The sequence below is a fragment of the Nomascus leucogenys genome, chromosome 12, assembly GCF_006542625.1.
Source record: "Nomascus leucogenys isolate Asia chromosome 12, Asia_NLE_v1, whole genome shotgun sequence".
In the NCBI taxonomy this organism is placed as follows: domain Eukaryota; kingdom Metazoa; phylum Chordata; class Mammalia; order Primates; family Hylobatidae; genus Nomascus; species Nomascus leucogenys.
In genome coordinates this window covers 53,836,097-53,849,888 of record NC_044392.1, presented here as the reverse complement: position 1 = coordinate 53,849,888, position 13,792 = coordinate 53,836,097, and the positions used below count along the sequence as shown (strand labels likewise).

At 37.1% G+C, this 13,792-nt stretch overlaps 1 long non-coding RNA gene and 1 pseudogene across 2 annotated transcripts in view; both read left to right on the top strand.

Annotated features, from left to right (window-relative positions):
* The window catches only part of LOC105740601, a 149,049-nt gene extending 141,621 nt beyond the window's left edge, over positions 1–7,428 (top strand). The window contains exon 4 of the long non-coding RNA XR_001116667.2: positions 4,757–7,428. This is a non-coding gene — a long non-coding RNA (uncharacterized LOC105740601). The remainder of the gene's footprint in view (positions 1–4,756) is intronic.
* LOC100585076 overlaps positions 1–13,792 on the top strand; it is a 1,278,821-nt pseudogene that overhangs the window by 997,291 nt on the left and 267,738 nt on the right. The gene's annotated exons all lie outside the window — the stretch shown is intronic.

Genomic DNA, 13,792 nt, shown 5'->3' with positions numbered 1-13,792 from the left:
GAAGGAAAAGGGTATAGAGAATCTTTTATGGGTGATGGAAATATTCACTATCTTGATGTAGTGATAGTTTCACTGGTGTATAAATATGTCAAGATGCATCTACTTGTACACTTTAAATGTGTGCAGTTTATTGTATTTCAATTACACCTCAATAAAGCTATCAGACAAATAAAGATCTTTCTTTGTGTTTTAAAGCATTCTTGAAAAGATTGGTGTAGAGATAATAGAAATAATGGTCATCTAGCAAATAATGAATATTCTAAACATCTGAGCTCTGCACCAGCTGCTATGGTGATACACATAAAGTAGAAAACAATCTTGCCATGGAACACCTTAGTGTCCAGGGACAGAGAAAGAGTCAACATGGAAGAATCACTAGAGGAAGTAAGTAATTTATACAGAGTAGCGCAAGCTTGCGTGAAAGACCTAGGCCCAAACAAACTGTATTCATGGCTTAGGCCAGACAAAAGCACACAGGCATGACTGAACAGGGAAATAGAGAAAATATTTATCCATACTGCATGATGTGAAATGCAGAAAGTATCCTAAATATCTCCTTCACCAACATGCCTATATTGCCTAAATGTTCCTAATAGGTCAGAAAACCAAGTTTAAAGCTCCTCTCAGGTAAGCCACTGTTGAGATATACTCATTTTGCCTGGGAACTTAGATCTCTTTAAGCTTTTCCTATGATCTTTATTTCATCAAGTGTGCCCAGTGTCACCTCATGAGTTCCAAAAAAAAAAAAACAGTGAGTAAGTACTGTATTCTATGGAAAATTGGCAAAGAAAAAAAAAGTGAGTGGTAAATTTCCAACACTGATGTTTTACAGATTGTGAAGAATGGAATTGAGGAATATCTACACTACTTCTATAATTCGTTGTCTTAAACTGTGTTAGGAATTTAGAGAGTTGCACCTATAATTTTCATGTATAATAAGAACTCCAGTGAGATCTCCATATATTTCAGATTGCTGTTTCCTTGCCATTCTAAAGATGGTTAGCGTATCTCAATTGCTCAACACTTTTACAAAAGTAACCTTGAAATAAGAGCAATATGATCTCTGCAGAAAAAACAATGTGTTACTAATTTATTATTCTCTAAGTGAGGAATGAGGAAAGTAGATTAGAGAAACCCATGATTCAGAAATATATTAATCATCTAATATGTCCCTAGCAATTAGATCATTGGAAACCACTCCCATTCCAAAAGTATCTTTGAAAAGTTTTTTATGTTAAAGGTTATTAAAAACTGAACTACTTCGGACTGTTGGAACTTTGACATTGGCAAGGAATGAATAAAGGAAACTTCTCAGAGTAGGGAACTATTTGTTTGCTTGTTTTGAGGCAGAGTCTTACTCTGTCACCCAGGCTGGAATGTAGTGACATAATCTTGGCTCACCGCAACCTCCCCGGCTTAAGCAATCCTCCCACCTCAGCCTCCCAAGTAGTTGGGACTACAGGTGCCTCCTACTACGCCCAGCTAAATTTTGTATTTTTTGCAGAGATGAGTTTTGCCATGTTGATTAGACTTGCCTCGAACTCCTGGGCTCAAGTAATCTGCCCACCTCAGCCTCCCAAAGTGCTAGGATTACTGGCACGAGCCACTGCCCTGGCCAAGTAGCAAAGTTTTGATTGAGGATCTGTCAAGAACCCGTGCTTGGGTTGATCTCATTTAATAGCTTTAGATTTATTCTGCAACACAATAAATGGTGCACAAGTGTCTCTAAGTCTGATAATGGCATGAAACTCTATCTGGAAGTGAAGAATCAGTGAAGATTTCAAAATAGACTCCAGGAACATTTCACAGGTTCTTGCCAGGGTGCAGGTGAGTCAATAGCATATACTTCTCTTTTTGAAGGGGTCTCTAATATTAGGTATGTGCCAAGAAAAGTTTTCAGAAGCAATTGGGAGTTATTCTCTAAGGACTCATTTTGTGGACTGCTTTGATTTTTGAAAGAAATAAACAAAATATTGGTCATCAATGAACAGGAAACTGGAAATAAGATACCAAATGTTCAGAGACTATAACCCTTAGAACAATGTGTTACGTTCTGACTGCTGATCCTCAATGTTGAGAAAATGGAATAAGTAAAGGACAAGAAAAATGAGCTGGAGGATGAGGAGACAGACATGAGACAAACCATGAGACATGATTTAAAAACTATCAAACCATGAAGCATATGGATAAAGTGATCATAGACTCATTTAACATTTGTGGCCTAAAGAAATCCTAGTAAAGAAGACCAACTAAGCATTAGTAACCCTTATTTACAAATAAGGAAACTAGGGCTTATAGAAGTTAAATTAATAGGATCATACAATCACCAAGTAACAGAGCCATATCTTCTGCTGCAATTCACTTTTTACTCTACTCACAGTTACCTCTTGACTTAGTACAACAGATTATACACTCATTACACCCAATAAAGCAATACTTAAGTGTAGGTTGACAGAATGAAAGGAGGTTAGACAGATTGGTGAAAAATTGAACCATAAATGTTTCCTTGCAATAACCAGAGTACATTAACTGAATAAGGTAGAAATTAAATAGAACAAAAGGGGAGTAAGTATAATAGAACCTCTGAGTTGAGTACAGCAAAATAAAAGAAAGATGCCATCAAGATAAAAAGAACAAAGCTGGAGGCATCATGCTTCCCAACTTCAAACTATGCTATAAGGCTGCAGTAACCATAACAGCATGGTACTGGTACAAAGACACATAGACCAATGGAACAGAGTAGAGATCTCAGAAATAAGATGACACATGTACAACATCCGATCTTTGACAAACCTGACAAAAACAAGCAATGGGGAAAAGATTCCCTATTTAATAAATGGTGCTGGGAAAACTGGCTAGCCATATGCAGAAAATTGAAACTGGACTCTTTCCTTACACCTTATACAAAAATTAACTCAAGATGGATTAAAGACTTAAATGTAAAACCCAAAACTATAAAATGCCTAGAAGAAAATCTAGGCAATACCATTCAGGACATAGGCACAGGCAAATATTTCATGACGAAAAAGTCAAAAGCAATTGCAACAAAAGAAAAATCGAAAATTGGGATCTATTTGAACAAAAGAGCTTCTGCACAGCAAAAGAAACTATCATCAGAGCAAACAGACAACCTACAGAATGGGAGAAAGTTTTTGCAATCTGTCCATCTGGCAGAGGTTTAATATCCAGAGTCCACAAAGAACTTAAACAAATTTACAAGAAAAAAAAAAACCATTAAAAACTGGGCAAAGGACACGAACAGACACTTCTCAAAAGAAGACATTTATGTGGCCAAGAAACAATGAAAAAATGTTCAATATCACTGATCCTTAGAGAAACACAAATCAAAACCAAATTGAGATACCATCTCATGCCAATCAGAATGGCAATTATTAAAAAGTTGAGAATAGATGCTGGAAAGGCTGTGGAGAAATAGAAACACTTTTATGCGGTTAGTGGGAATGTAAATTAGCCCAACCATTGTGGAAGGCAGTGTGACAATTCCTCAAAGACCTAGAGACAGAAATACCAATAGACCAAGCAGTCCCATTGCTGGGTATATACCCAAAAGAATATAAGTCATTCTATTATAAAGATACATGCACGCATATGTTCATTGCATCACTGTTCACAATAGCAAATACATGGAATCAACAAAAATGCCCATTAATGATAGACTGGAGAAAGAAAATATGGTACATATATACCATGGGATACTATGTAGCCATAAACAGGAACGAGATCATTTCCTTTGCAGGGACATGGATGGAACTGGAAGCCATTATGCCCAGCAAACTAACGCAGGAACAGAAAACCAAATACCAACTTGTTCTCACTTATAAGTGGGAGCTGAACAATGAGAACACATGGACACATAGAGGGGAACAATATACACTGGAGCTTGTAAGGCAGTGATGGGGAAGGTGGAGGGAGAGCATCAGGAAAAATAGCTCATGCATGCTGGGCTTAATACCTAGGTGATGGTTTGATAGGTGCAGCAAACCACCATGGCACATCTTTACCTATGTAACAAACCTACACATCCTGCACCTGTACCCAAGAACTTTAAAAAAAAAAGATAGAAGTGAGTCAAGGAAGGAAAATCAGGCATCAAAGACACATCTTCACAAGTTTACATAGGCCTGATCATCCATATGTAAAAGGTGTAATGAACCCCTTAGGAAGCTACACACCAACTGCAACATAAGCTGCTCAACATTAGCCTGGATTTTCTCTTTTCAAAGGTTTTCAGAGATTACAGCCCTTTTTTTTGAAGTATTGGGAAAATACGATTTCTTGTAAATGGATGATTTTTGGAAACATCCCAAAGTTATTTGAAATAAGCTGTTTTTGTAACAAATTCATTGAAGTACATGAGCAATAAGTTGGGTAGTACCATCTAGGCATATATGGGTCTGAGACTTGTATTATCGTATGGCTAGGAAGTTGGCTTGAAGAGAAACAGGGCCAAAGCTTGGCTTGTCTTAGGACCTCCTATCTGAGATTGTAGTTCCACTCCTTCACACGATCTTTGTCCCACAGTGACCCAATTGCTGGGTGAATTTTCTGGGAAGGGGTGGGTGTTTCATGATTTCCTTCGTTGGAGTGAATAATTGAAAGTGGAGAGTGATATGTTAGTGCTTCCTTGAAGGATGTAATTAGGTAATATCATGCAAGAAGGAAACTGTCATAAAGCTAATAAAATGCAAATGAGAAGGAACTGCAGCATTGCTCATCTGCATCATCTCCTTTGCAGAATTTAAGATGAAACAATAAAGAAAGAACCAAGAAGTTACATACATTCATCAGAATTGCTGGAGAGTCCTGACCTCTGGCCATCGATCAACGGGAAGCATTCACTACTGAAAGTTTGTCTTCACTGTACTGGGTATTCAACTTCCTTGAAATTAAAAGGAAGAAGGATAAAAAGTGGTATGCTGAATGGATTAAAGGTAATATTTTGATTATATCAGTAGTTTTCAAACTTTTATAACTCATGAGCTGTTTGGGAATATTTGAGCATATGGTCAATCCACATCTGAATTATCCTTCCCACAAAAATGTCAAGGAAATACTTCTACTGCCCCTTCTGAAGCCATCTTAATTCCAGGAGTTGAATAAATTTCAAAGTCATTGATAATTGCATCAGCCAAAATTTGTCCAAATGTTTTGAAATGCATTTCTATTTCCTGTCACACCTACCTCTTTGGCTAATGCATTCATTTTATGAGTTTCAAAAATTACCATCTCCCTGTCCCAGGTCTTTAAAGTTGTTGAATAAGCAAATCTCTGTTCACTTTATTTATGCTGTTTATAGTTATATAGATTTAATTACTTCTAATTAGATTTCCATACTGGAAGTACAAATCTAACCTTAAAAAATTATTTTTATAATTCTCAATATCTCCAATTATTTTGAGCTTGTCTTCTCTGGATCTTTTCAAGTTATGGCAAACTTGGTTTTGAGGCATAGCAGCAAGAACTACGTAAATATTTTCAAGCAGAGATATACCAGTATACAGCTTGCTTTCCAGTATAGTCCTTAATGATTTCCTTCATTTTCTAGGCCTTTTTGCCTGATGCAGAATATTGGTACATATGCTGGGGTCAATATTTAATGACTGTAGGTCTTTTTCTTGAGCAGAATCTAAGGGATAGTCTTTCATTTTATAGATGTGTTTTAGATTATTCATAAATTCATTACTTTTTCCTCACACACATTATAACATCTCTTAAGGCTCTGCCCATTGACACGGATGTCAGGATTATTCTATAATGTCTCTCTTCTCTGGGGTGTCTTCTGTCTTTGGAGATTTGTATATCTTGGAGTCTGAGACTTCACTATGTACTCCTTCCTTAACATCATTTATAAACCTATTCAACAGACTCTGCCCCAGAATGGATTCTTGAGCAATCTTGAATAATTACACGAGTATCCAAAGATGGTGATTTTAGGAGAACAAGGTTGTTGGGTACAAGTAGTTAATCATTCCTAAAACCGAATATGTCCAATACCTATGTCTTGAGAAGCTCTAAGAGAGTAGCAGAAGAGCAACAATGGAATGTGACAATTGCCTGCACTGTCTTTCTAGGTTGAAAATCCAAGAAGTTTACATGCACTGAATTTTATTTCCTTTATTTGCCTATTTATTCACTCCAATAATTCAGGATCCATGTTGCTGTAGTGGAAATTGGTTATTTCTGTTTTAGTCTTGAATTGTCTAATTTTGTTCAACTTGCCTGGTATGGAGGGGAGATTCACCAGTGGGCCTCACCTGTAAGTGAGGGTCACATCTGTAATTCTCTGATCTCATGATGCAGAAGTAGGCCACATCTTCCATTTTCATCCTTGGATTCCTGTGGAATTTACAGATGCACAGATGGAAGTCATTTAGTCTTAGAGCGATACCTTCATCTGCTTTGTCAATTGATGATGAATAAGACTGAGTTGAATGTATTTAGAATGTCTTGGCTGTAAATTCCTCCATATAGCTTAACCCACTGTTTTCTGCAGTATGCACCCCTTTACCAAGAGAGAGAAAGATAGGGAAAGACTTTCATGTTTCTGTGGGTTTTAGAAGGCTATAGGTAGGGATTTTTGTTTGCCCACTTTCAGAACTTATTAATAGACAGTTATAGAATACCTACCTTGGGCACAGAAATAATCACATTCTCTCCTGAGAATTTTGAACCCACAGCCAAGTACAGGTGTGGAAATTTGATGATAGAATTAATACCAATGGAAAAAGGAGCCCACAGAACTGAAAAAAGTGGCCACTGGTAATGAGAGTGACCTGGGAGGGAGTGACGCAACGTAGAGAGACAGTGTGGGGAATCATCACGTTCCATTACAGCGCCCCTCTCTTACTCTCTTGGAGCTTCTCAAGCCACAGGTGTCAGTCATATTGGTTTTAGAGATTATTAGTAACTACCCAAACCCAACAATTTTGTTTTCCTGAAACTGGAAATGTTCTGTTTCCAATTTTAGATTTTCATCAACTTCTTTTTCTATGATGTGTGAGAAACTAGAATATTCAGTGTGCTTTCTTGAACACCAGCCTTGTTTCAACTCTTTAATGAGTGGACTATTCTCTGAAGCTGGCCCTCAGTCTTACTCTGGGTTCATCAGCCAAGGTCAAGATTTGTCCACATGCACATAGCAGGAGCACTTTTCCAAGAATTGTGAAGGAGCCACGGTGCAAAGCCTTCTGGACCTGGGTCTCGTGAAAACTCAGCAATGAGCTTCCTGGCCTGAGATGAGCCTGTGGAGCACCTTGTCACAGCACGCAAATGATGTATATACAAAATGAACACATTCTGTATTCCAATTACACTGATTTGATCTTTACAAACTCTATGGATGTATTAAATTGTCACATGTACCCCCAAAGTATGTACATCTATTATGTATCAATGAAAGAATTAACATATTTTTAACTTCTTTTTGGTAGAGCCATAACATCTGGGAAGCAATTAATTGCAGAAGCAATTAATCTGGCTATTGACTGATATTTACTCAGGACAAGGAAAACTATCATTACTAAGTAAGATGTGCAAGAAAGATTAATTCACAGTAAGCAAGATTTTTGTAGCTTGTACTGCTATAAATTTGTATTACTGACATTGGGACCATCTACATGTAAATCCTACAAATCAGGACAGAACAGTGACCTCCTCAAGTGCTCATCATGCTTATCTCAGTTTCCAGAACTCAGCAATCAACCTGAAAAGGTAACTAAAATGGCACTTATAAGAACCATAGATTGGTAAAGTTAATTATCCATATTTGTTAATAATACAAATAATAGTTAATATTTATAATGCCCCTACCATGTACTCAGCCCCTTCATGCTAAGTACTTTATATTTTTAAATTCTTATTTCAATAGCTCTTGCGGTACAAGTGGTTTTTTGTGACATGGATGAATTATACCGTGGTGGATTCTAAGATTTTAGTGCACCTGTCACCCAAGTATGTACGTTGTACCTAATGGGTAGTTTTTTTTATCCTGAGATCCTCTTCCAGCCTCCCACATCTGATTCTCCAAAGTCCATTATATCACTCTGTATGCCTTTGTGTACTCATGTATGTTTTATATCACTTAATCCTAACAACAATATTACGAGGTAGATACTATTATTTTCCCCAATGTATAATCATGCACCACATAGTTTCAATCAATGGTGGACTGCATTTAGGACAGTGGTCCCATAAGATTATAGTGGAGCTGAAAAGTTTCTATCATCTGTAATGTTGTAGCACAAGCCATTACTCATGTTTGTGATGATATAAACAAATCTCCTGCATTGCCAGTCACATAAAAACATAGCGCATATAATTATGTACAGTACCTAATACTTGATAAGGATAACAAATGACTATGCTACTGCTTTATATATAATATTTACTATACTACAGTTTTTTATTGTTATTTTAGAGTGTACTCCTTTTACTTATGAAAAAAAGGTGACTGTGGCCGGGCGCAGTGGCTCACACCTGTAATCCCAGCACTTTGGGAGGCCGACGCAGGTGGATCACGAGGTTAGGAGTTCAAGACCAGCCTGGCCAAGATGGTGAAACCCTGTCTCTACTAAAAATACAAAAATTAGCCGGGCATGGTGGCGGGTGCCTATACTCCCAGCTACTCGGGAGGCTGAAGAAGAGAATTGTTTGAACCCGGCAGGCGGAGGTTGCAGTGAGCTGAAGTCATGCCACTGCACTCCAGCCTGGGTGACAGAGCAAGACTCCGTTTCAAAAAAAAGAAAAAAGAAAAAAAGGTGACTGTAACACAGCTTCAGGCAGGTCCTTCAGGAGGTATTTCAGAAGAAGGCATTGTTATTCCAGGAGATGACAGCTACATGCGTGTTATTGCCCCTGAACACCTCCCAGTGGGACAAGATAATGTTCTGTGTCTTAGTTTTTAACAAAAAAATTTAAAAAGTAAAAAATAAAAATAAAAAATTTCTAAAATAGAAAAAACTTGTAGAATAACGATATAAATAAAAAATTTTTATACAGCCATATTGCATGTTAAGCTATGTTATTACAAAAAAGCCAACAAGCTAAAAAATTAAAATTTATAAAGTAAAAAAGATATAGTAAGATAAGTTTATTATTGAAGAAAAAAATTTTAATAAATTTAGTGGAGCTCAAGTATACAGTATTTACGAAGTCTACAGTAGTGTACAGTAATGTACTAGGCCTTCACATTCATTCACCACTCACTCAGGGACTCACCCAGAGCAACTTGCAGTCCTGTAAGTTCTATTTATAGTAAGTGCCCTGTACAGGTGAATTTTTTATTTTAATACTATATTATTACTGTACCTTTTCTATGTTTAGATATGTTTAGATATACCAATGCTATTGTGTCGTAATTGCCTATAGTATTCAGAACAGTGACATGCTGTACAGGGTTGTAGCCTAGAAGCAACAGACGATATCATATAACCTAGGTGTGTAGTAGGCCATTTGTTTGTGTGATTATACTCTATGATGTTATCATAGCGCACAATCGCCTAACGATGCATTTCTCAGAATGCATCCCTGTTGTTAAGAAATGCAGAGCTGTATATAGATAAGGAAATTGAGGATCAAAGAATTTAAAGAACTTCATAAGATCACACAACTAGTAAGTGGTAAAGCCAAGATTCAAATTTAGTTCTAAGTGTCTTCTAGGCCTAAGGTTTTCTAGGTCCAATTGCATCAAGTAAGAAAGAAAGAAGAGGGAGGAGGAGCAGGAGGAGGAGAACTGACCAGAAGTAGAATTTAGTACAGTTGAACCAGAAACTTTGAATCAGGTTGTGCAAAATGTCAAAAGCTGTGACTTTTTCTAAGTAAGCAATCAAGTCTCCTCTGACTTTACTTTGGGCATCACCAGATCTCGAGTTGTCTTGAGTTGCTTCTTCTATAAAAGGGTTCCCTATTTAAGTTTCCTGTCAACGTGGTTGTGGCATAATAAGAAATATATTTGTTATTTGTCCCAGATTCCTAGCACAGAGCTCCTGAAACCCCGGAATTTCCTGAGTGATAGGAATGTCTTTTGTTACTCATAATGATATCGTTTTGATCATACTTGAGTTTATGCTAATAAGATGACTTAGGTGGGGTCATAGAGTTTATGCCAAAAAGATAGACTCAGGATGGGAATGGTCATTAGAAGGTTTAAGAAATTAGAAGGTTGAAATTTTCACCTCCACCTACCAACCTCCTGAAAGTAGGTGGTGGAGCTAATGATCAAGCTCTATAAAAACTCTTGAAGAATGAGACTTGATGAGCTTCTGCATTGGTCAACACATCAAGGTGCTCAGGGGTGGCACACTAGAGAAGGCATGGAAGCTTCCCTCCATACCTTGCCCTATGATCTCTTCCATCTAGCTGTTTCTGAGTTGCATTCTTTATAATATACTGGTTAACATATTGGTTAACATAATATACTGGTTAACATACTGGTTAACATAATATACTGGTTAACATATATAACTCATATAACAAAATTGAGAAAAGAAGTATTTTTTAAAAAGACAATGAAAATACCAAACCACCACAATCACCCCACCCCCCACCAAAGAAATAAAATAAAGAGTTTCTCTGAGTTCTGTGAGCTATTCTAGCAAATTATTGAACAACCCAAGGAGGGGATTGTGGGAACTCCTGAATTATAGCTAGGCTTGAGATTGGCATCTGAAGTGGGGGTGGATTTGTGGGACAGCCCTTAACTTGTGGGATCTGATGCTAACTCCAGGGAGAGAGTGTTGGAATTTAATTGAATTGTAGGACACCCATTTGGTGTCAGAAAATTGGTAGGGTGTCCTGTGTGAAAGTGTAGCGATGTGTGTCTTCCAGAATGGTGTATTTGCAAAGTTGTACAATCAGCGAAGGTCATAATGTATGATTAGTCCTAATCCTATTATCATGTAAGCAAATAGTACTGGCTGTTTTGACCAAGAGTTACAGGGAAAATTACTTTTTAGAGCCCTGATATATATACAAATTGCCTGAGTGATCTTTCTGAGTGAAATAAATATTATATCACATTTACTTATATATTTTTCCTTATGTATTTCTGTATGCTATTTTTCATGTGAGAGTTTTTACTCCCATTAAATTCCTCCCTAGAGGGAATCTGTGATGGCAGCAATATTTATTCTAAATATTTGGGTCAGAGTAATTAAACAGAAAGGACCTTTTTGATGAAAGTTGATGTATGAAAAGAGACATTAAAAGTGATTAACTGCTCTCTGTTAATTTGGCAGTCATTATCTGGAAGTAAGTCTCTCAAAATTCACTGTCACTGAATTTGTTATGACTTAACGTTAACCCAGCTTCTCAGTGCATACAACGGAGTGAGGAAAAACATACAGGGTTATAGACAAAACAACTAGGTGATGTAATTCCTGCTTTTAAGCTCATCCGATGAAGCCACAGAAATAGGGCTTTTGTTTGTTTGTTTTGTTTTTCAGTCCAAGTCGCAAGCTAAGCTGGTCATCTTTGCCCCTGAGTTTAGGTTCTCCACACGGATGTTGCTATTGTTACTATATGACAGAGCTGAATTTCTACCCTTTCCTAACTCTGCTTATCTTTAAGAAACAGGATGCCTTCGATAGAAAGTTCCCTTTGTAACCAGACCAGCTGAGTCTAGCTAGAACCAAGATAGCTGACCAAACAACTTCAAAAAGATCTCTTCATTATAATCTCATTTCCATGCTAAATGACACTCCCAGCAGTGCTATGACAGTTGACAATTACCATAACAATGACCAGAAGAAGCCATGAAAGGACAAAAAGAAAGGCAGCAGTCCAGGTCCAGAAAGTTCACTACGCATTTCTGGAAAATAAAGGAATATTCCTCTTCTTGTTTTTATTATCCAACCCCTTCATTAGAGAAATCCTATATTTTAACCTCCCCACCCATCACTTGTTGAGAAGTTGATCTATGAGCCATGTTCCCACTTCTCCGTTCCATGGCCATGAAATGAAGCCTGAACTGCTTGACATTCATTTTCAGTTTTGTGTATTGGCTTCATGACACTGAACAGAAAAAGACCTCATCTTTTGGGAGACCAGCTCTGTCACTAATACTGTGTATTCATTTTTAACCATAGTATTACTAAGAAAGAGACTCGGCCACACTTCTGTGGCTCTTGGAGGAAGAAGGGTGTATGTTTGGCAGCCCAGGACTGAACTCCCAGGAAGCAAGCCATGGCCCATGTAGGATGTGCATGTTGTTTGTGGAGGTCACATGTTTCTGTAGAAAGCACTCAAACCTAGCGGCCAGATAGCACTGGATTTGAATGCCAGCTTATCTTCCTTACAACTGCAGTATTCATACAAAAATTAGAGGGAGCCTTCCCTCTAATCATCCTCTGACTGACATTGTGTGTGTCCTAGCACAGGCATCTCCCCTGCAACCTTATCTACGGCAGTGGTCTCTGTTAGAAAAGACAGCTTGTGCCTATTCTTGGTAAGTGAATGTAACCCTTAAAAAGATACCTGGAAATCACTAGAAAAATCATTCCACTCATGAAACTGTGTGTTTCTTTAGCTTCTCTAAGGTGTACCTCAAGTTTTTTCCCCTTTTGTAGCAAGCTATAAAAGATACAATATATATAATATGTACAAGACATATGTACCATGTATATGTATTGTACATCCCACTCACAGCTGGATTTCTTTAATCACTTTTCTTGGGATAAAAAAGAAAGAAATATCATGGAATCTCAATTACATTTTATTTCTCTGGTGATCAGCTTCCCAGCCTCATATATCCATAACAAAATTGAGAAAAGAAGTATTTTTTAAGAAGACAATGAAAATACCAAACCACCACAATCACCCCACCCCCCCACCAAAGAAATGATGCTAAGAGCTGACATGAAATGCAGAACTCTGCTGGTTGCCAGTGCACACAGACAGTGATAGCTGACAGCATGACAACAAAGTAAGAGCAAAAAAACTTTAAAAACTGAGGACAACTATATCAAAAAGTAGAGCAATATGAGCCACTCGGCAAAGGACCAAACTTTCCACACCTCAACGGTGGTTATGGAGATCACTGTACTATAAAACGATACATTTTTTTCCAAAAAGATAATCCTCAGCGATCAATAAATTATTAAATTGTATTTAACCTACTTTGCTTAAGAAAGCAGTGAAATATCTAAGACTATTTTAGAAGATCTTGCAGAAAAATGGTAGAAATTTAAAATAAAAATTGTAAATTTTTGAATTAAAGTTTAAAAATATTTTTTGTTTATTTTTATTTTTTAAGTTTAAAAAATAAGTTTTAAAAATTATTTTTTAAGTTTAAAAAATAATTTATGTTGACCAGTTCATTCTGGGGTAATACAGGTATCTCTGTCTTTGATAAACTCTATCAGTAAATCTCACATTTTTAGGAGCTCATATTTTAATGTGAGCTTTTTTTCCTCCTAAAATATGCATGCGGCTAGTCATATTTGAGCTTGCAATTCTGAATACTATTGAGAAGGCTATGAGGGCTACCGTGTGTTTGTTCTTGTTCTAACTACCCGAAGAGTTAGTTGGTCTTTCTTGTGATGTTACCAGATATCATCATCATTGGTATTTCTCTGGCATGTAGTGTACCTGGAATCAATTCATTGACACCCTGGTAATATGGCCTATGTAGGACTAGGAAAAAAAAAGGTATAATCATGTAGTATTGGAGCTGATAGCAGTTAGAGATGTCTAGTCCAAGAATTTTAATTTAGAGATGGAAAAGTTGAGTTCCAGTAGCTTCTCAAGGTGCTCAATTCAGAGCCCAGGACCAGAA